The sequence below is a fragment of the Pipra filicauda genome, unplaced genomic scaffold (assembly GCF_003945595.2).
Source record: "Pipra filicauda isolate LSUMZ 115617 unplaced genomic scaffold, ASM394559v2 scaffold322_size837228_pilon, whole genome shotgun sequence".
In the NCBI taxonomy this organism is placed as follows: Eukaryota; Metazoa; Chordata; class Aves; order Passeriformes; family Pipridae; genus Pipra; species Pipra filicauda.
Window position 1 is genome coordinate 662502 of NW_024104446.1, and position 22506 is coordinate 685007.

General features: G+C 38.9%; 1 protein-coding gene across 1 annotated transcript in view; it reads left to right on the forward strand.

Annotated features, from left to right (window-relative positions):
* ABLIM1 (actin binding LIM protein 1) overlaps positions 1-22506 on the forward strand; it is a 196634-nt gene that overhangs the window by 40415 nt on the left and 133713 nt on the right. The gene's annotated exons all lie outside the window — the stretch shown is intronic.

Here is a 22506-nt window from a genome sequence, read left to right on the forward strand (position 1 = left end):
TGGGTTGCTTGTAAAAGAAAGCCATGAGGTAGGATCTGACATCAGAGGAGTTTCATCATTCACGTCAGCAATGATCTCCTTCTTCATCCCCCAAGGGTTGCTCTTGCTCGTCAGGGCTCTTCCTTTTAGACTCTGCCCTCCTCATGGTGAATGACCTGACAAATGAGTGATGGTCAGTGTGAATTTCAATATTCCTGTCCCACGTGAAAGTCCTCGACAGATTTCTGCTTGCTCTAGCAGAAAAACTGGGCAGAACGGAATGAGGAGTTGCACTCAGATGAGCTCTCTGTGCTCCCAGTGTGTGGTTTATAATACATGGGGCACTGAGTAATGGGAATAGCAATGTGGAGTTACTGCTTAGATATGACAGGTAACAATAGGCATGGTTCTCATTTTCTGTCCTTTGAAACAGAGGTGATAAATTAATAAATAGAACCAGTGATTCTGGGAGGCATCCCTTGTGCGTTTTAATTAGAAACAAATGCCATTGCCTATTTCTTAAGAAAACATGCAGTTGTAAAAGCAGGTGAATATGAATTAAAAGAAGAATAAGTCTTCCTTTCTTCTGACTTAGCAACCTCTATCAATTTTAATCCTGCGTATTTCTGACTGTCTAACTTACTTTACTGCTTATTTGTTAAATAAACTTAGTGCAGACACTCCTGAGCTCTGTTATGTTAGCATTTTCATTTTAATCTCCTTACCCTAACAAAATAAGAGCAACAACCAAACCAAAAAAATACTCCCGCCCCCCAGTGAGCCTTTTGATGATACAGATGTTGAAGTTGTAAAAAACCCCTTTTGGTTAGGTTTCTGTATCACCTTGCTTTAATCAGAGTGATAAGAAAAAAGTTTTCTTGGTCTAGAGTCACATCTCTTGTGCAGAAATTTCAGTGATAATAAAATTTTAATGAAAGAATTTTTAATATAGTCCAGAGGGTTGTGATAAAAATTGGGTTGCAGCAAAGAAAAAAAAGGAGTTATAAGACATCACTTGAATTCTTCCAGTATTCTTATCAACTGTGCTTTATACTTAAAGCAAATGGAAGACTCTAAAAACCTGTCACTGTTTCAGATTTTTCCCTTCCAGCAGATTTTTGAGCCTTCATCTTCAGGTATTTTTGTGATTTATCTAAGGATTTCTAAGTTACTTACAAGACAACTTCTTTTTTAGTTGGACTATATTATTCATTTGTTCTCGTTTTTAATATTCCCATCAGGTGCCTCTGTACTTAAACCAAACAAACTGATTTGTGGATTCCTACTAGAATGTTCTAAGATCTCTAGGCTCTATCTGGCTTTGCTACTGGTCTGTGATGTGCAGATTTAGACTAATTAATTACTTTTTTCTTTATCCTAATTCTGTCTTCTATCCAATGGTTATCTCACCTGTTCAGGTTTTAATTGGCTCAGGAATGTTACTATGTTTTTTATAGATCTTAGCCCAGTAGTGTCTTGCACTCAGTAGAAGCCAATAGGCATTTTTGAAATAAAAATGGTTACACTTCTTGTTTTCTCATGAAGCAAAGCTGTGGGTATTCTGGAGATGTAGAGGATGTCAGCTGAATCGAACACTCATTTGAAGAAACTCAAGGGCAGAACTTTTCTGATGTGTTTTTTGTCTGTTTGTTTTTGTCTGGTTTCATTTTGGTTTTTTGTTTTGTTTTTGGTGTTTTTAAATTTTTTGTTTGTTTGTTTTGGTTTGGTTTTATTTGTGTTTTTTCACTTTGTGTACAGAATGTTTTTGTCCCATTGTGAGCCACCAGAACACTGCAGGAGTGACTGATAAGGGGTCTTTTTAAAAATATGGTAATATAAAACAGGGCAAATGAAATATGGACAAATTTGTAACCTTGGATATTTATTCTTAGAAGTGACTAATGAAGGTGGAAAAGATTACAGTTCATACATGAGTCATAAGGTGGAGCAGAGAAACACAAGGGTCTGCTAATGAAGTGTACTGGTGACACACACTGGGAGGTGTGTTCAGTGTCAAGGAGGATTAGCATGTTGAACAGACAGGTTTAGGGCAAGTAGTAGAAATAGGTTGAAATTCAGTTTTATTGAGGAGGAGGCCTTTGCTTGGCAGCTAAGAAGGATTTTTGCTGTACAGTAGTTCAGTGGTGTGTGAATGACTGTGGCAAAGAACATTGATGCCTTTTTTGATGACAGGATGGGGGTGGGTAGGTAGGTCTCTAAACAAGGATGTGTAGCTTCAGCCCAGTCAAAGAGAAAATGTACCTGTCTGGACGTACATCCGAAAGTATATGACACTTGTGAAGGGAGAAGAAAGAGACATTTTAAATAATGGATGAAGTCATCACAAGAAAAGAGTTTAGGAACATCCCATTAATAAATCAACTCCAACTGTTAATGCAGCACTAACACATCCACCACTAAACATGTCCCCAAGTGCCACATATACAGGTCTGTTAAATACCTCCAGGGTTGGTGTCTCCACCCCTTCCCTTGGCAGCCCGTTCCAGTGCTTGACAACCCTGTCCATGGGGAATTTTTTTCCTAATAATCCAGTTGAAACCTTCCCTGACACAACTTGAGGCCATTTCCTCTTGTCTTGTTGTTTGTTACTTGGGAGAAGAGACCAGCCCCCACCTCACTACACAACTCCTTACAGAACCTGATCAACTTAAGCTGGAACTTGGTCATGTTTTGTTAGGAGTTGTGTGGTGTTATAGCCTGTGATTGCTGGCTGCTGGATGTGATACACTGGAAAGTTGCATCCATTCCTTCCATCTGGGTATGATACTTTTCTGCTCAGTCCCACACCTAAATTTCTTATACAAAAGAACAGGGAACTCTTCACTTTACAGATTGCACTAGCATATTCTTTTCATTCTTGCAAAGGACGTAATGTCACAAAGAAACTGTTAAATTAAATAAACTTCCATTTTAAAGACTCCCACCACGTCATGTGGGAAGCTGGCTGCTGAGAACGGGCACGGTCTCAGGAACTCATAATACTGAGTATTGCTCATGGTGTATTATGTCACAGCCTGAGGAGTTCCTGAGCTGACAGTTGTGTGTGATGTATTGTACTAAAAATCCTGACACAGATAATGCCGCTTTTGTTACGGCTGAAGAAGAACATTTGCAATATTGACTCCTGCCTATCGCTGTTTGTGCTGTGGGCTAGCAACGTCTACATTTTCATGCAGGATTTATAGAGAAAATTGGGTTTACTTCCCTGTTTTTCTATATCTCGTTGCAGAGCATAAACAGAACCCTGCCTCACACTGAACAATATTCAGAGCATAAGAAAAAGTTTCCACTGGCATTAAAGAAAATAAGTGGACAGGAAAAATGTAGGCGCTGTTTAAAGTGTCTTTTTTTTTAAAAAAAATGCTGCTGTGCTTGCAGTGTTGTACACTGAAAGTAGCCTCAGCATTTCTGGTCTGGTTTAACTTGCTGTAGCAAACATTCACATGTGCAAAATACCTGTGTGAACATCAGTAAGCATTTTTTCATGTACAGTGCTTACAGGCCTAGGCTTTATTTTATTGTAGTACAGACCAATTTTTTGTTGCCTGACAGTCATTACAGCTATTACTCATTGTGAATTAAACCTTCAGCCAGGCCTTTCATTTAGGTTTTACCTGACTTCTTTAAAGGTTGAGTCCTCATTGAACAAAAATTAAGGATGTAAAAATTATTCTACCACTGACAGAATGTAATTATTTTTCTGTTCCTGAAGAATTGTTTGGCAAGTGGATCACAGTTACAACTAACTTGTATCAAAATTAGGAGCATTCAAAAAACTCTGTAGTCAACTTTTTAAAGGCACCGAGTGAAACAAAAGATCATTATTTCAGTCCTGTGGTAAATCACTTAGTAACTCCCAAAAGCTGAAGGAAAAGAGATGGCATAAAATTAGGATTGTCAGCTGGTGTAAACTGATCTCTCCACTAACCTAATCTTTTTGAAAAAGAAAGGGTTTTTTTTTTTTAGTACCAGGGAGCCAAATCAACCATAACTGTCTGAGGATCTGGCCCAAAGTTATTTATTGTAAAGATCTATTAAATACCAGTCTCTGAATGCAGTAGAAGTCCCTCTCTAAGCTTAACACACCTTCCTTCTGAAAGAAAAAACATTTGTTTAACCAACAGGATGCCAATAAAGAATAGCATTGTCGAAAAGTTAGTTAATGAGATAATTCTAATACGTCGATCCTATTTTGTTTCTTGGCAACAAAAAGTATATGACAGTCAAGTATCTGCCAAATATTTTATCTTCATGTTATCCATTTGTGATCCATTGCCTGGTGCCTAAATTAAAAGCCGAGTCAGGGGAAAGCAATCACTATCAACAAGTTTCCAAACTACCTTTGAGTGTGGAAAAGCAGAGGGAGGTTACATGTTCTTGTACCTTAGCTTAGCTTAGCTTAAGGAAAGACAAAATTGTTAAGCAGATCTTTAAATGAAGTGTAATGGGAGACTGCCCTTTCAGTCCAGAAACTATTTAAAGCTCAGTGTATAAAAACTGGAATATCTGTATTTCTTACAAGCGTAGATTGAAATCCCAGTTGAATTGACTCAGCCTCCTTCCTTCCTGCATGGATATGTTGGGGAGCATGCAGTTTACCCCTTCTCTTTGCCTTCTGATAGTGATTGTAAGGACAAGGGTGCCTGGGCTTTTTCATCAAGGCTGTCACTAGCTCAATATGTGACCTCGGAAAATAACTTGGCATCTGTATGGGTGGAATTTTTAAAATGAGCTGCCTAAAATTAGGCATCTAAAAATAAACAGCTTGTATTCTTGCAGATGTGAAGCCTTGTTTCAGATTATTTTGTTGGAAAAAAATTAGCTCCTGTGTTTTTTTACCTGTAAAACTGAGTGGTGTTGAGAGATATGATAAAATATTATGGAATCTTTGTGCAAAAGAAGCATGTAGAGATTTTTTTGTTTTGTTTTGTTTTTCCCGAGGATATAAGAATTTTGGCCTCAATCAAATCAGCAGGCTTAAAAGCAAAACCAAAAGCCATTTTGAAAGTGTTTCTTCGTATAGCACTAGGATACAGGATAGAGCTCACTATTTCAGAGTGTAAAGTGACAAAAAGGAGGGACATATTTCAAAAGGAGTTAGAAAAAAAACAGCAAAGAATAGGTGCATTGGTAGCTGTTAAACACTGATCTGGAGGTAGTGTTAAACACTGATTTGGTAGCTCTACCACCATTTTGCTGCAATGTGGGAGAGAATCTAGGATTGCTGAGTATTTGCCCTGGTTCCTGTGCTTTTTCCCTTAAGCACTTCCTGTTGCAGGTTTTAGATCTTTGTTTATGCCTTACCTAATTAAAATACTGTACAATTTAATTAATGTTTTTAAAACATTGAGATCATCAAATGAAATGGATATGCAAGAATTTCAAATGATGTCTGAAGGGGGAGGGAAGGTCTTTATCTCACTACAGAGGTTCAGTGTTCTGCCGTTGGCCCAAATCTCACTCATAATGAATTTATCTACAGGCTACTGCACTGGATTCTAGAGATGTCTGGGTGCTACTGGTTCTGTGTTAATATAGGCCTCCTTTTAAAACCGTGTGACAGTTTACAAAATGCTCTGGGATACCCTAGGATGAAAGGTATATAAATGCATGTAAAATGCTATCATTAGGATGCAATTAGAAATGCACAAGAAAGGAATGTTTGCTTGGCTACACTTTATATGTCTATAAAGTTTCACTTTTATGGAGCACAGAAGACATGACATAATACTTGTTCTAAGCACTTGAAAATAATTGCTGTGCACAAGCTCTGAAGAAGTTGCTGTACATTTGTTTCTGCTGCAAGACAGAGACAATGACACCAATGCAATAATTTCATAGGGAAAAAATTCTGGAGGAGTCACCACTGGAAACTGTAAATGAGAAGAATTACCAGCAATCAGGAGTGTCAACCTAGACTGGGAGATGGGGGACGTGTTTTGCTGAAGTAGTGAGGAAGATTCTACTTGTAATTTTGCTCCTGTGATCTGTTGGTTCACCTGTCACTTATGAACCAGCTCTGGTGAAAAGTCTGTGGCATCCACAGGAACTGTGTAAGGGTCATTTTCCATTATATGGGACTTGGTGTGACATAAGGAGATAAGCTATGAGGGAACAGGGTAAGTTAATTTCCTTTGGTAAGAGCTTATTGGTATCCTTTAAAATCTCTGGTTTTGTTTTTCGGTTTTTTTTTTGGTTGTTTTTTAAATTCTGTGGTTTTGTTTTGTTTTAAATAAATCTTTTTAAACAGGAGATGTAATGGCTGGACCATTGGGTTGGGATTCATGACACCTAGATTCAGTTTCTAAGCTGGGCATAGAGTTTTGTGGTCCCGGAGGATCATTCAGTTTACCTGGTGTTTTCCTCATCTGTAGTATGAAAAGAATATCTCAACAGGGATAAAATCTTCCAGGGAGCAGGCTGAGCTAATATGACCTAATCTTATCAGAGAAGAACAGCTTTTGAAACTTGAAGGAGAAATTGTGGTGCCTTCTGTGTCTCCCACTAGATGCAGCAGGAATGTGCTGACTCATGGACCTGTGGCTGATCACATTCTTGATTAGTGGGTTTTCTGATACTGGGTAGTTTGTGGGTGCTTCTGTTTGGGTTACATGAAGTCTGGAAAGAAAAAAAAGAGGCAATAAAAGAAAATTAAAATTGTACAAATGATTACAAATTTTAAATTTAAGAAATGTCATATTGTTGATCACTGTGATGGAGTCATGGAGAATATTGTTGTCTCTCTGTTTTTCTGGCACCAGTGTAGCTCTGTGTATCCCTTGCAGCACAGGGATTGATTATTCTCAATCACTTTGTAGGAATTACAATAAGCCTGAGAACTGTGTAGGATGGAATAAGCTAAATCCGATGAAATTGCTGGAGAACTAACAGCCAGAAAGTCTCTGCTGAGCTTTAATAGCCAACAAAAACATCTCTCTGCTGAGCATAATACACTGCAGTATTTCCAAGTCTTGTCTCTTGGCAAGATTTTTACATGTTTTTTTGATTTTTTTTTCATGAGAGCAACATACAATGTTTATGACAGCACACTGGCAGATTTCAAGTACTCCAGAGTTTCTGGAGACTAGACCTTCAGCATTAGGCAACAGAAGTCCTGAGATGGGACTTGGGATTAGTACAGCATGTGAGAAGTGATCACGGTGTACAAAGCTACTAGGTATGTTCAGTTAATTTAACATAAATGAAAATAAATATAGAGTCAATTGTATTAAAGAGATGATGTGTATGTACGTACATACATAGCCATATAGATGAATTAAATTTATACATGTTTTGAATATACTGTCTAATGTTGCAGGTAGTAATAATACATAGCTGGTGTGAGTATGTGACTTGTAGATTTATATTGAATCACTCTCATCTGCCTTCCCCTTTATCTCTTCACCTAAGAGAGAAAAAATATGAAACTGCAGAAAAGTCACACTGGTGTACTTGAGGACAGAATAACTTATTTCTGGACCCATAGAGCTCCGCTTCAGCATTTTCCCTGGGGCAGGTACACAGTATGCAGTGATACATAGGAGCAGAGTAAATAGAATAAATAAATTCTAGTGGTCAACACTTCCTGGGAATATAGTGCTTTAATTTTTTGTCCATAGAGCAGGAATAATTGTATCTGCTTACCACATCAGAGTGTTAATAGTGGTAATTAAAGTGTGGAGTGCTTTGAGTATTAAAAAGAAGAATGTGGTGAAAATAAAGCAGTGTTTCTGATGAGCTTTTCATTTTCAGTGAGGCACGTTAAAGTCCAAATGGAGTGAACGCCCTGTCCTGCAATCCACTTAATTTGGCAGCAAATAAAATTTATAAAGGCAGAGGAGGACAATGCCAGCTGAGAATAAAGGTAGAGAGACCAGATTCTGTGCCCATGTTTACATTTGTGCGTCTTCATGACTGTATTTTTAATAAACTGGCTGAGAAGATGACAATTCATTGTGGGAAAAATTGAGTCAAGAGTCCAGGAAATTCTGGATTTAGTGTTTGAAGAAGGGAATTAAAAGTACTTGGCCAAAATTTGGTAGGATTTAGCAGTTCTCACACAGGAACCCAGAAGTTTTTATGTGTTTCTGGCATCTTTTCATTCATGAATAGAGGAGAAATTACTTTTTTTTTTCATCTAAGGTGAAATCTTAAGGATAAAGTTGGATTCTTGTTTCAGCAGCATCTCTCAGTCCGTATTAATTTACAGAGGACAGTAATAGTGTTCCAGAGAGGCCTTTGGGTTGCAAGTTGTCGCTTCTGCACCTTGTGTTTGGCTGCTTTTCAGTCACATGTCCTAGGACAAGAGTTATGCAACTTCTCTGTCAGTCTTTCCTCTCTGCTTCTTTCAGGGAAACAGAACTTAAGATACTAACCAGTAGTATGGGTACACGGGAAAAGTGAGAGAGTGAAAGAAGAAAATGTGTGGTTCAGAACGTATGGGTGGAAATTGGAGAATCTGAAGCAGTTAAAGAAGACAGCTTAAGGGTTCTGTGGATGATTTAAAGGACATGGAGAGGAACTGGGAAAGCAGACAAATGGAAAGGAACTGGAAGTAATTCTGGGAATGGTATTGCTAAGAGGATGTTACAAGGAGGTAGGGCAAACCTGATGGGTGTTGAGGATGTTGGACGCAAATCAGTCAGAACAGAAAGATTCATTAATTCGTCTGCTCATGGAACAGTTTGTCTCTGGGTATATGCAACTGCGTAGAAGGAAATGCCTGGAAGTCTGCACTTACAGCAGCCTAATTGCTTCTGTCCGGGAGGGGTGTTCTGGGAACAGAGGGAAGATGACTGGCCCTTCAGCTTTCCCTGCTCCAAGTGTGTGTGGAAAGGGGTAACAGTGTTTCTTCCACAGATTCTTCCTCTTTTGTTTAGGTGCAATATAGCCATAAAAGAAAAGGAGTGGAGTGGAGATGAGACGCAGAGTAAAATAGAAAGAAAACAGTCTCAGGAAAAAAATCAAGTCTGTTTGCAGACAACCTTTGAGGCTGTTTAGGATTCTGTTGTATGAAAAAGCTAGTTATCAATAATACCAGCTGCTTTGAAATGGTCAATACATTGAAACATGTCACTGTTTGAAAGACAACATACCAAGGTCTTGATCACTAGTGGAATATCTAGAGGAAAATATTCACTCTTCCTTTAAACTGTTTGGGAACACAGACACACCTATTCTGCTTGGGCCACTCCCTTTAATACTGTTCAACCCAGGAAATTCTAGGAGTGGAGCCATAGAGTGAGCACCTCTGAAGGCTCTCACTTGTTCCTCCAGCTTGTCATCTGTCCTCTGGGAGGCTGTAGCTTTTGAGGTCCAGAAACAGTACTGCTTGAGAGCACAAATGGAACTAGAAATACATCAGAGCTCTGCAAACGGCAAAGGTTTGTCCTGGACTATAGCTCTGCTATGTAAATCTCTGTTGGTAAATAACATAGGTTAAACCTTCCACAGGACATTGGTTCTTGGATTTACAGAAGGAAATCAGGCTGAGGAACTTCTGTCGACTGAAATTGGGACCTTTCTGATAAAGCAATTTCTTTATTTCAGTTTGTTTTTCTTTAATGGTTTAACAGTTAAACACCTCTCCAGCCTGGTGTGTTTTATGAACAGTGGACTTTGTTTCCTGGCTGAACAGCATGTGCATGCACCCATGTGTTACTCCCCTGGACTGGATTTCTTAATATAGGGAGCAGCACATAACCCAGTGGAATTAAACATACTTGTTATCCAGCTCTATGTGTATTTTTGTAAGAGAGAATTCACTGCTCTGTTTTGCAGTTTTCTGTCTTCTAGGTAAAAATGATGACAACATACTTTTGCTGTGGGGTGGGTTCTGTTAAAAAAGAGGTTTTAGAGTTATGTAGTGGAAGGTGGCATAAGAGTTCTGAGTCTCGCTAATTAACGCTTTGAGTGAAAAGCTGATAACAGATCCGCGTTAGGGTGCTTCTGAGGGCAGATTTCTTTGGTGTTTAACCTGGAGAAGCCTTGTTGTGCAATCTGTGACTTACTGTCTGAGCACACCTACGGGTTCCTGGCTGTCCTGCAGCCGCCTGACACAGGCAGGCAGCAGGGAGGGGTGTTCAGCGGCTGTGGCTGGTGAGCGGTGCCTTTCCCTTTTCCCCGGGGCTCAGAGGTGCTGCAGGAATGACTGTGCAGCACAGGATGCCAGTGTGTAGCAACCTGCAAGGAGCTACCAGGAGGGGAGACTCGAAGCACTTTGCTTCTACACACCAAAAGCACATTCAGCACAGTTTTGGTGGTGAGTTCCAACAAAGTGATACAAAGTGAATACTCTTTGCATCCAAGAGACATGCAAATCTTAGTTTGCTTAGTAAACATTTCTCTTTTTTTATACCACGATCTTAGATAAAGGCAGGGGAAGAAGCATAAGTATAAAAGATGTATTTAGCTTTCTTGATAACTCAAGTGTGGGTAGTTGCTTTCTCTGTTATGCTTAGACAGATAGATAAACCCTTGGGGTACCCATCTGATTTCAGGGGTTGGAGGTGGAAGAAGTAAAGTCCTATGTTTTTCTTTGCATTGTCTAATCCAATATTTGTCTCTTAAAAATAATGTCTGACAGATTCATCTGTCTTTATGGGTCTGGAGATTAAAATATGTACAGGTAGACATATTAAAGAACTGTGTACACATCTTTATGAAAAGTATCACCTTACCTTAAAAAAAACCAGAAAAACATAACCCAAAGATTCTACCAACTGTTTATAACAATTTTTCTATTGCTAGTTAGTGTTTGTAGGCCAAACACTTAACCTAATGTTGAACTAGGTATAACAGTCCTATTTCTTCTGTTTCTCCCAATGTGTGCTAAAGTAGGTGATCAAAATTACTTATTTTTCTTTCCTTATTTCTTCATTTTATTTTAAATGCTGTTTTTTATTTATTACATGAATATAAATTAATCTCCACAGAGTACAATTGAATAGCATTTGGTTAAAATCAGCTGTTTCTGTATATTCAGATATGTGGCACTTGAGGACATGGTTAGTGCTGAACTTGGCAATGATGGGTTTAATGGTTGGACTCCATGATTTTAGAAGTCTTTTCCAACCTAAAGGATTCTGTGTTTCTCTGATTCTGTGATATTCTTGTGATGTGAGAGATGACCATATCGTGTGAACGCACTGATCAAATGAACATTTATCCTCAAGGCCTGTTGGTATTCATTATGGAGTGATTAGGCTGAATATCTGTTTCTCCATTCCTGACCAGATACACTGAGAACTGGGGAAGTCTTGCTTGTATCTCTGCCTGCTTTGGTTGGTCCTGGTGACTTCTTAGGTGGGTATGGAAATCTGTTCTCACTGTTGGGTCCTAGTGGACAAACTCCTGGCTGCCACGCTGAGAAAGCACAGGAGAAATGATTGATTACTTCTCCCTGCTACTCTGTAGGTTTTTGCACTTTCTCTTCCCTAACGTTAGGAGGGGGTTGAGAATCAAACCATCTTGAAATATAATACATATATATGTAGAGATAATTGTTTGTCATTTCATTAAAGTGGGTAATGAAATGTTTTACTTTCATTTTTAATCCATTTCAGGTGCTGGTTTTCTCATTCTAGAAAAATGATCCACTAATGCTTTTTGTCAGCTGTCTATTTTAAGGTGGAAGGCCTGACCTCATTCTGATGATAACCCAGTAAGCAGCTGGAGAACTGAAATTCTTTACTTACTCGGAATGAATTAATTGATTCAAGGAAAAGTACTGGGAGGATTTGGATTTCAAAGAAAGCATGAATGTGGAGGGGAAACCTCAATAACAAAAGAATCAGAAAACCACTACCAAATAAGGCATTATCTTATAATTCATTCCTAGTTAAAAAGAAAGTAACTGGAAGCTGCCAGCTAATTTCAGTCTGAAAATGTGCACAACATATGTTTAGAACATAAGGTTTTCTTCTGATAAATGCTGTGGTGGTCAGCACCTGTTTTAACTGATTCATCTGAAAATTTTGCACAGTGCTGGTAGAAATAGTTCATCAATCAGTTTTTGTTCACACAGCCTGACAGTTTGGCTGGCTTGCCTACTTTCTTTAATTGTTGTTGTTGTTTTGCTATTCTTCATTGCAGAACTATTCCTAAATCAAACCAGAACGAAACTCTGACCACAAAAAAATTAAAGATGACTAGAGAGTGTTAATACCAGAGGAATTTTGAAGCTGAATTCATGGAAAAGGGATTTTTTTCTTGGTCGTTGATTTGTGTCAGTGGTAAATCTGTGTTTTAAACAAATACCACAGTGGTAACATCAACACAAATAAAAGGAAACTAAGTTTTGCTTTAGACTGAGGGAGTGTTTACACTGAAAAAACCCAAACAAACTAACCTCCTAATATGTACTATTAATAGTTGTTTGCATTCTACATAAACTGAAGAACCAGGCCTCTCATGGTGAAGCAACTGTCTAGATGCAACATTTAATATATTTTAAGTAACAAGAAGTACAGAGACTCCATGATGATGACTAAGAATGCAGCAGAAGATCCTCCCTCAAAGATGGCCAGGGCCATCTTGACTTTACACTATGTTCTAGTTACAGTTAATTTAAAATTAATTAAAATCCCACACTTGTGTTTAAAGTTCGCTAGCTGGAAAAACTACTTTTCTTAGTAACCCATGACACACATAACCTTACAAGAAAAATTAACATCAATAGATGTCATTTGGTCAAGTAATGTCAGGATAAAATCAAGAAATTCTTGCTTAAGAAGTACTACTGTAAATCACTGCTGCAAATACAATAGGGTAAATGTCAGTCAAGTAGTCAATGTAGTGGTCTTAGATTCTTTTTAGCTACTCCATTTGACTCATTCACCATTCCTGTAGTTTGTGATACCACTGGAATGATTTTTCCCACTGTTGTAAGACCTTATCTCCTACCTTCTCTTCTAAAATTGTAGAGGGCTAGATTGTGAGTGCCCTCCACTTCCTCTACAGGATCAAGATTTAGTGCTATCTTTGAATAACTCTGATGGGATTTGATAGGCACGGCTTCACAACATCGGACATGTCAGGGAAATATCGTAAAATAAGGCTTGTCCTGTGTTGAGTGGCACTGGTAAAGAACAAACCCAGCTATACCTGTTGTCAAATCAAGAACATGTGTCTCCTCTTTAATGTCCTGTCAGCTTTGGAAGTTTGCTGTGTTTCTCTGGCTGTTGTTTTTCCTGATGGTGCCAGATTACAGCACTTATTTGAGTAGATTCCAGTAAACTCTCAATAAAAAACAAGCAAACTGTTTCTATGACCACAGAATATCCAGGGGGACCAAAACCTCTCTTTATCAAATACTAGTTGGTACATGGTATGTTATATGCAATTTCCTGCCATTCATAGATAGAAACAAATTCCAAGTGTTTTGTCTGCCCCACCAATGCATTTTCAGATGTGACTATACCTCATTTTTGCCTGTGCAGAATGTGATCCCTGTGTGAGAAGTGAGCTGCTCATAGAGTCATAATTTTGCTTAACTGACAGTTTCTTAGTTTTTAACATGGCTCTTTTGAGCACTTGTGTGTGTGTGTGCAGCTGATTTAACCATAAGATAGTGCTGACCACAAGAGGAAGGGTTCAGCAGTGCTGTAGGATTTATTTAATTAGAAGACAAAGGTTAGCCAACACAGCATATTTAAAGCTGCTTTTATTAGGAATGTTGGCAGTGAATGAAGTAATCTGATGTCATTTTTGGCATCCTGTAGTAGTGCCATGCTTTCCACTGTATAGAAAGGTAACCTCCTATTCTTAGTTGTGATGGACATTGACAAAAAGTTTGTACTGGCTTCTGGTAGGGGCTTAAATTAGTCCTTGTAGTACAAAGAAAGAATCTCTTTTAAAACTTCATTGAAGCTAGGAGAGGGCAGTGTGACTGCAGAAGTTATCCTTTTAGAGTTATGCCATGGTCTGAGAATGGCTACGATGTTGGAGACATCGTGAATTGGATGCAGCAAGAGAAATACTTAATTCTTATGAACATGTGTGCTGGTGCTACATCTACAGCAGAAGATCTACTGTTAGGAAAGAAGGGGTAATGTCAACCTAAGATGTTCAGGTAGCTCTGCAGTGATGTGGAGACTTTCTTCTTGTATAATTCTTTGTTCAGCATTTCGGTAAAGTTACTGTGCATATTTTTGTAATTATGTGACGTGTCAGAAGGGTGTATAATAATATGCAGTTTATTTCAATACATAACAAATGGAGTGGTGCTTTCTTTGATGCCATGCTTGTAACACATCATTCTTTACAAGGGTACAGGAAATAAATAAAGCTTTCAACTTTGATCTCTTTGCTTCCCAAAGTATTTCTGTCTCAGTTCCTATGAAGTCTACATTGTGAAGAGAATGTTACAAGCAGTTTCTCCTTTTAGCTGGAAGAAAAATGTCAAAGTTCAAGAAAGGAAAAGTAAAGAAAAAAAAGTATGATTAAAGGAATTACAGTTATCTTGAAAGTCTTTGCTCTGTTTAAATAAAAGACACCTAAGCATTGCTGAGGAATAGAAAAAAAGCTTCCTACTGAAGATCTGAAGGACTGCCAGCTTCTGGCAGGATCCTTTTGGCTAATTGCTCCCCAGAGTGGCTTAGGCATCTCTTTGACTTCTAGCATAGAGCTCAGCCCCACGGAAGCTGTGGGATTATTTATAAGCTTTAAGATAGGCAAGCACTTAAATTGTGTTGTGGAGTCAATTGTTCAATCATACAGAGTCTTGGGGGTGCAGCAGTTTTTATATTTATATTTCATATAGCTTTCACTATATCCTGCCTACAAGATTGCTTCAGTTGTCAGCAATTGCAGTTGTTTTTTTTCCCACATATAGGTAAAGAGGATTGGTTTTGCTGTAAGAATACACAGTGTAGTGTTCTTGACATTGTAGATCAATAGATTAGCCTTGTGCTGCCAGGAAATAAAATGCTGAGCCACCTCATCTTGTAATAATGCAATAGACAGATCCATTAATGCACACACTGTTATTTTATGTCTGAAAATAGATTTGAAGAGAGATTATTTTTTTCCATGACTACTCTGAAATAAACATTGGAATTGATAAAGTAAGGTAAATAGCTTTTGTCATAACCTGATAACTCTTCTAGCTACAGCAACCATGGTAGCAGGATTTTGCTTGTTTGGGGAAGAATAACTAAAAATGGAATTTTCAGATGCAAGAAGATGTACAGAATTAACTCTTTGCCTTACCTGATAACCTGATTTTCCATGGAAAATGAGCACTTTTAGTGTTAAATAAGGGCTGCAATCTATTGGAAAATCGTTGAGAAATATGGTAATGAAGTTGTAAGGTAATGGAGATCAAGGAGAAGCACTCAGCTATGCTTTACATGACCTCTTTTTTAATGCTGACCAGCGAGTTCCTAGTGTTATTATCTGTGGTACTTCTATAGTTTCCATTATCACAGAATCTGAAAACTTCAGTCTTTAATGTACCTATTGTTACAAATCCCTTGTGAGGGGGGAAAGTGATAGGGGGAAACACAATGAAAGAGATTAAGGGAATGGCTTAGGGATGAACAGCAAGTCTGTGAGAGAGCAGAGACAGCATGTTTCTCAAATCCCATGTTAAGGCTTGGAGAGGTAGTAGACAGTACTTTGCTAACTGACATTATTGTTTTGAGGTGGGTTTTTTTTTCCCCTAACATCATTTGAGTATTTCATTTGGTGATTGATTTTCTGTGTACTATTTCAGCCCAGTTAATAATTTCATGTGAAGGTAAATGGCTCTCTCTTTTGTCTGAGAAAAAGATGATTAGATGTAACCTCAAGCATATTGTTTAGATATCTTTGTTTGTTTAATCCTTCTGCTCACTGTTTCACTGGAGGATAAACTTGGTGGTTGTTGGGATTTAGGGAAGTGAGTCAGATTCAGTTTCTGAGCATACAGCAAAGGGGAAAGCATTCCCAAGAGCTTGTTATGCTGCCTGTCCAGTGTTACAATGCACTGCAAAGCTGGGCTTTGTTATCAAAGGCTCATGTGCCATGGAAGTTATCATACATAGTTGATAACAGGAAGCTGAGCACAATGCTTTAATTCAGCTGAAAGATTTTGCAAATGTCATCAGTTGGGAAAGGAAATTGTCACTGCATGGTTGTGGTGGGGGGAAACAGTTTTCTCAAACCATGACAATGGTCTTAGTTAAGTCTGAGAAACGCAGTTGTGTTTTCTCTTGTGTTTTTTCTTGGTTACGAATTGTAACAGGAGAATAAAAGCAAAGCGATGTTTCATGTATGTTTTTGAATGAATACCAAGAAACCAGTACATAAAATAACATCTTTTTCTTATTTCTGAATTAGTTTAACGAAAGAGTTTGTGCACGCAAGTCTTGCTGTTGATGTATAAACCTGGGCTTCAGTTTGCAGTGTGCCACCTTGGGAGATCCCCAGATGTTTTTACAAAGAGTTGAAGTTTAACTCAGTGTACAACAACACAAATGTAGCTTCACCCTATTGAGGCTTGAACTTGTCCTTTCACTTAGACTTTCAAGGACTTCATCAACTTGACAGACTTTGTAACATTTCTTCACTACTGTGCTTCAGATGTGTGTGCTGCTGAAACAGGTGTTTTGGATGGAATTTGGCTAATGATTACTCAAAGGTCAGTTATAATAGAAATGGAGAAAAAATTCGATGTGGCAGGTTGGTAACAAGCCTGTGTGGGAGACTCCTGCTTGATCGTGTTGCTCAGCTGAGTTACAACACAAACCGTTCTGCCTTTGATATCACTTTAACCTGAGTTAGCCCTTCTCAGTGAGCCACTCTGTTTTTTTGTCAGCACAGAGATGCCATGTAGCTTTGTGGTCTTTCTGTTCCTCCTGCCATAAGCAGTAGTATGGCTTACCTTGTAGAACCTTACTTGGGTTTAAACCAGCAAACCAACTTGGTAGAGACCGGCGGACAGTAGAATTCCTACCTCTTATGCTTTTGTAGACAATAAATTGTTGAAGTATTATTAAATACTAATAACCAGGCTTTTCAATCTGTTCTGAATAAAATTTGCATCTAGATGTACTAGCACAGATCTCTCTTTAAAGTGTCTGCTTAGTAGTAACAGTGCTTAATGTGGCTATCAGCAGTCATTATATGATCTCTACTAAATGTTTTTTCAGGAGTGGATATGGTCTTAGTAAGGAAGCAGCAAGTGTCAAGTGAATGGACAAAAACCAAGTGTAGTGAACAAGGAGCATATTTCTTTGTGAGGAACACCTGTTCCTCCCTGGTAATCATCACCCGAGTCAAGCCAAAACCATTCTGCAAGTGTTTAGCTAAGTAGATTTCATTGATGATGTGATTAGTACTGGATTTTTTAGGCAAGCAGAACAGAGATAGGTATGTGTGGCCACTGCAGCTGGCTGGCAGCAGGACTGCTGAGTCAGTTCTCATGTATTTTCTTCTCAACCAAGATAACAACAAGATTAGATGGGCCTCATGCTCCAGTGAGTGAGCTGAGAAAATACCCTCTTCCTGTTGCTCCTGGCTGTGGTGCCTTAGTTCTTCTGAAATATGCTGTGCTGGAAAGTACCAGAAAACACAATGATGTTTGTACCTGGGCTGTTTTGGGGTTTTCAGTTCCCAGAAGATATACAGCACTGAGAAGTGGTGCAGGGTGAACTAGTGGTGTTCTTATAGCAGTGGACATGTTGGTTTGCAAGATTATCATGGAATCGTAGAGTGGTTTGGGTTTAAAGGAAAATTTAAAGATCATCTATTCGAACCCTCCTGCAATGAGCAGGGACATCTTCCACTAGATCAGGTTGCTCAGAGCCCCATCCAACCTGGCCTTGAATTTTTCCGGGGATGGAGCATCCACAACTTTTCTGGGCAACCTGTGCCAGTGTTTCACCTCACTCATTGTGTGCGCTTGATCCCACTGTCCGTGTCATTGCTGAAAACACTAAACAATATGTACTAACACATTTTAGTAGTGCTGGTCATTCTGTTTCTGGATTTGAGCTGGGTGAATGTTTTAAATGTCTCACTGATCTGAGCATAATCCCAACAATATTCCCCCTTGAGCAGCAAAGGAATGGATTTTGTTTCAATTTGAAAATACTTCCTGTAAATTATCGGAATATAATAGCTGAGATACTTTTTAAGGACTAAAATATGATTACTTCAAAAGCCACAAAAGAGCTTTGCAGTGCCGTTTTTTAAACCTCAGCAAATTTTATGTAGGACCTGAATTATTAATGGAGATAAATTGGAAGAGGAAGCTCTGTTGTCTTATCAGTCTCAAGCAAGCAGTAGTTGGTTGACTTTGCAGAGAAAGGCAGCTCATTCTGAAGCCATGACTGAGCAGGTCCTTGGTGAGGAACCCTACAGTGTGAAGGGCTTATGTCAGTATGCCCAGAAGATGACTGCCTGTTTTGGACATTTAGGTAAAGAAATTAAGATGTGCATGTGGATTTTTTTGGTCTTCATTGTGGGGATGAAGTGTTTCCTCAAGTTTACAGTAAATAGCTAAGGGTTTGTACGTCATCCTGCAGTCTTGAGTAAGTACATTGTGTGTGTCAAAAGTGAAAAATTTTCATGTGTGAAGTAATTTTACCACAAGGTTTTGTTTCTTTTTTTTGTGTGTGAACTTGAATATTGGAATTTTTTTGCTGTCGCTTGCTGTTTTAGTTATTTTATTGTGTGGATAACTATATTTCATGGTATAAATAGATATAGTGCTTGCTCATTTTTCATTTATGTGAACGCCCTTTTTTTCCCCTCCTTACTCTTGATATCTTTGAGAATTCTTATATGGGAGAATAAGATAATTGTGATAATCCTGTGGCCTTGGACAGATGCAAGAAACACTATTTGGGGCTACCTACCTGTGCAATAGATGTGTTACCCTCCTAGTGGTATGAGGGAAAAGGAAAATGTCATTTTGTTTTACCTTCCTTCCTGTGTTTTTGATTATTTTTTGCAGCTAGGTTTTGCAGAGCTAGTGTGTCTGACTTCAATTTCTTGGGTTTTTGCTTGGGGTTTTTGTTGCTTTCAATATAAGAATAAAGTCACACTGAAATGCATTTGCAAGAAGTTTAACTCTGATGGCAGAAACAATTAAAGACAGCATTAGTGCACTACACATTTCTGCCTTTTACTTAGCTGAAGGGCAAGTCTAATTCTCAGTGTTGCTCTGGAGCATGGAGGGATGTTTCTTCTACAATTTGTTTAGCCCTTGTTGTCTGATTTTTACTATTACTCACTGCTCGCTGTTCTGTTTTGTAATTTATTTGTGCATTGCAGTCATATTTTTTTGTTACTTCTGTTCTAGTAGAATTAGTGCAGAAGCTTCTATTCCTGGTTGCATATGAAACATACATGTATTTTTATCATCCAGGCAGCCAATTGGTTTGGTGAATTCAGAGGGGATTGAATAGGAAATGATCTTGAGACAACTGGAAATATTTATAAATAAAATATTTATAAAGTTGGTAATGAGATAAAATATTTAAAGTAGCTGTTCTGCTTAATCCTGTCTCAGATCCAGCCAGCCCCCTGTGAAAATTGTCAGTCTGGAAAGTGCCCATACCTCACACTGTGCTCTGTGAAGGCTCGAGATCCCAACACTGACTACTTGGATTAGACGTGGCTTTGAATTGGCAGTGATTTAAACATGATTTGCTACTTGGCAGATATTGAGAAAATTTCCTCAACACTAGTTCTGAGTTGAGTGCCCTGGATTCCTGAGACTGGCTTTCAAGAAACGTAAGAACAAGCTTGTGCCCTTGTGTTTCCTGCCTTTTTCTTTTCTCTTCACCCAGAATGTTAGAAATCAGTCTTTTCCACTTAATTGAATGCTTTACTTAAGTGGTAGGAGATCACAACTGACTTTTTGATTCAGACTAAGGCTAAATCCCAGTGCTTGGTAACCGTGTATTGCAGGCCTTGTCCTACTTTTTCAAACAGTCCTTCGTCTTCTTTGGGAAGCCACACTGATGCTTCCTGGTCTTATTTTGCTCATTTCTACTGCTTGTCCCCTTATATTGCATACTGACAGGATGGAGGCTCTTGAACACATACACTGTACTTAAAAAAAAACTATCAAAAAATTATATTGCTTTGTGTTATAAGGAGCAGCTGGCATATGGTCTTTGAAAGGGTGGTTCTCAGGCAGCGACAGCAATAGCCAGGGCTGGAAAGGGGCAGCATTAGAGAAGTCTCTCTCAGAGAAAGGAGGATCTTTTTTTTTAATTAAGCAGGATGCTTCTGCAGTGACATGTTAGGGTCCCTAAATTGTGGTCTGTGGTCCCCCACCAATCCCATGTGTCTTGGTGGTGGAAGGACGCTGGATTGTGCGCCACTGATACAACATCAGACTCTTCTACAGTGGCCACAGGCTGACTGTTTCTCTAGTGGATATAGAGGTCATACTGGTTTAGTTCTTACTGCAATAGCTGTTGTAATGACTGCCTTGGTGACTAGAGCTGAAGGTTGGAATCAGCATGGATACAGCAGATAATGGGGAGTCAGTCTCAAAGCAGTGTGTTCAAACTCCAATGAAGGACAAGCTTTTCTTCCGGAATTTAGGCAGCCAAGGAAATGTTGCCGTAGTTTAAACAGTTTCTGCAGAGCTCACCTTTCTGCTTTTATGAGGATTAACTTCTGCAGCAGAGTTCATGTATGAGCAATGTGTGCTTTTGCCTCACCTGCCTCAAAGGGCAAAGTCCACCATGACGTGTCAGTGAGGAGAGTTGGCACTGCTGTTGTCAGATGTCAACATCCTTCACCGATTATCCAGCAACAAATGACGCTCTTACACTGAGAGATACTTGTGTCAACGTGCACCCAGCCATCTCCTATGAGTCATCCCTCTGCTTTAAGCACTGGTGATCCACCTTCAGCTGAAGTGGCAGAAGGTTTTGGATTTTCAGAGCTGTCTTTTCCACTGAGGGGCTGCAGTGTACAGGTCAGTAGGCTGAGAAATCTAGGAGAGATTGAAAAATTGCTGCAAAGCTTCATTTCCTAGGAGGAATGCTTAAAACACAGCATTTGCTGAGATGTCTGATCTGATACAAGATACTCTAAGGCAGAACTGGAATTGCTATATTTATTGAACCAGCTCCCCCTCAAACATACATCACCTCATTAAAATTATTACAGTGTGCAGATTTATTCTGGCTTTGCCCTACTGTACCTGTGATTGATTAGAAAACTCAGGAGACTGGCTGTTTAAGGGAACTGTGATTTCAGGCTTGTTTTCAAGATAATATAGAAGTCATACTACTTGAGAAATAAAATGTGATTGACCTCATAGGAGCTGTGTAATAAGAGATGATCAAAGTCTGGATTTATGTGATGATATTTTCTCTTTAAAACCGTAAATAAAGCAGTCTTCTCTTCAAAGCCTGTCCCCATCTGGAGTTAGTACTTGAGCTCTGAGTTTTGAGGGAAGAATTAAGTGACAGTTTCTCACTGTGCTCAGTAAGCCTATTGGTAGGTTTTTTTCACCTGCTAATTTAGTAAAAGCCTTACTGGAAGCAGTGTGGTGATTACACCAGGTCATTTTGCAGCTGTAGTTAACTTCTGTGTGTTAAGGAGAAAACCTGGGCCAGACACTGGTTATGCATTTGTCTCTGGGAATTTCACTCAGTAAAAAATCTGAAGTTGTCTCTGAGCAGGTCCAGATCAGGAGTCTACCTGTAATTTTCTCTTACAGATGATGAATGTTGTTGGTTGTTTTTGTTTTCTTTTTAATATCTTTTGCTTTGGAATTTCCTGTGACTTTCCAGTGCCCTGTTGATGATTAACTCTGCCTTTCCCCAGGGAGAAATATTCATTAGATGATTAGATTAGCAAGTCACTGGAATTGGATTAATGTAAATACTTCTTGTAAGTGAAGCAGGAAGGGTTGGCACAGTATCTGCAAAGCTTCTGCTGTCAGCTCTGCAGGAAGGTGGAGAGGAAGAGCAGAAGTGAACCAATCCTTAGTAGTTAGGGGAAAGCTTAAGTGCTTTCGTTTGCAATAGGCAGTGAAAGCTGCAGAAAGGATTTCTCCAAAGAAATCTACTTATGAAGCAGTGCTAGCCAGTGCTGGTACATTCCTCAAAAAGGAGGATCGACATGCTCTCCCTTTACTAGAGCCTTTTCACTGTAGCACACAGACAGACCTGGCATGGAACGGGGGCCATGGCAGATTAAATGCACAGATGTGCCTTTGTAGCTGATGATGATGATGATGATGATTCTTCCATAATAAGATTTTTGACACAGCAAGGTTTTTGATTTTAAACTAATCCTCTTATATAACTCAGTTACGTTCTTTCTCTTGTCCTGAATATTAATCTGATTTTCAGATACTCTTTATGGTTTTGTTTCTGATTTTTTTGCATTTGTGGGGATGAGATTCAACTGATTACAGTAGTTGTAGATGGCAATCACCTGATCAAGCATACTGTTGTGATCTCTTGAAGATAATCACTAAAAATATATCTTCCTTAATCTCCTTTGCTGGATAAGAGAAAAAGAGAAGGATTGGAAAGGGCAGTGTGC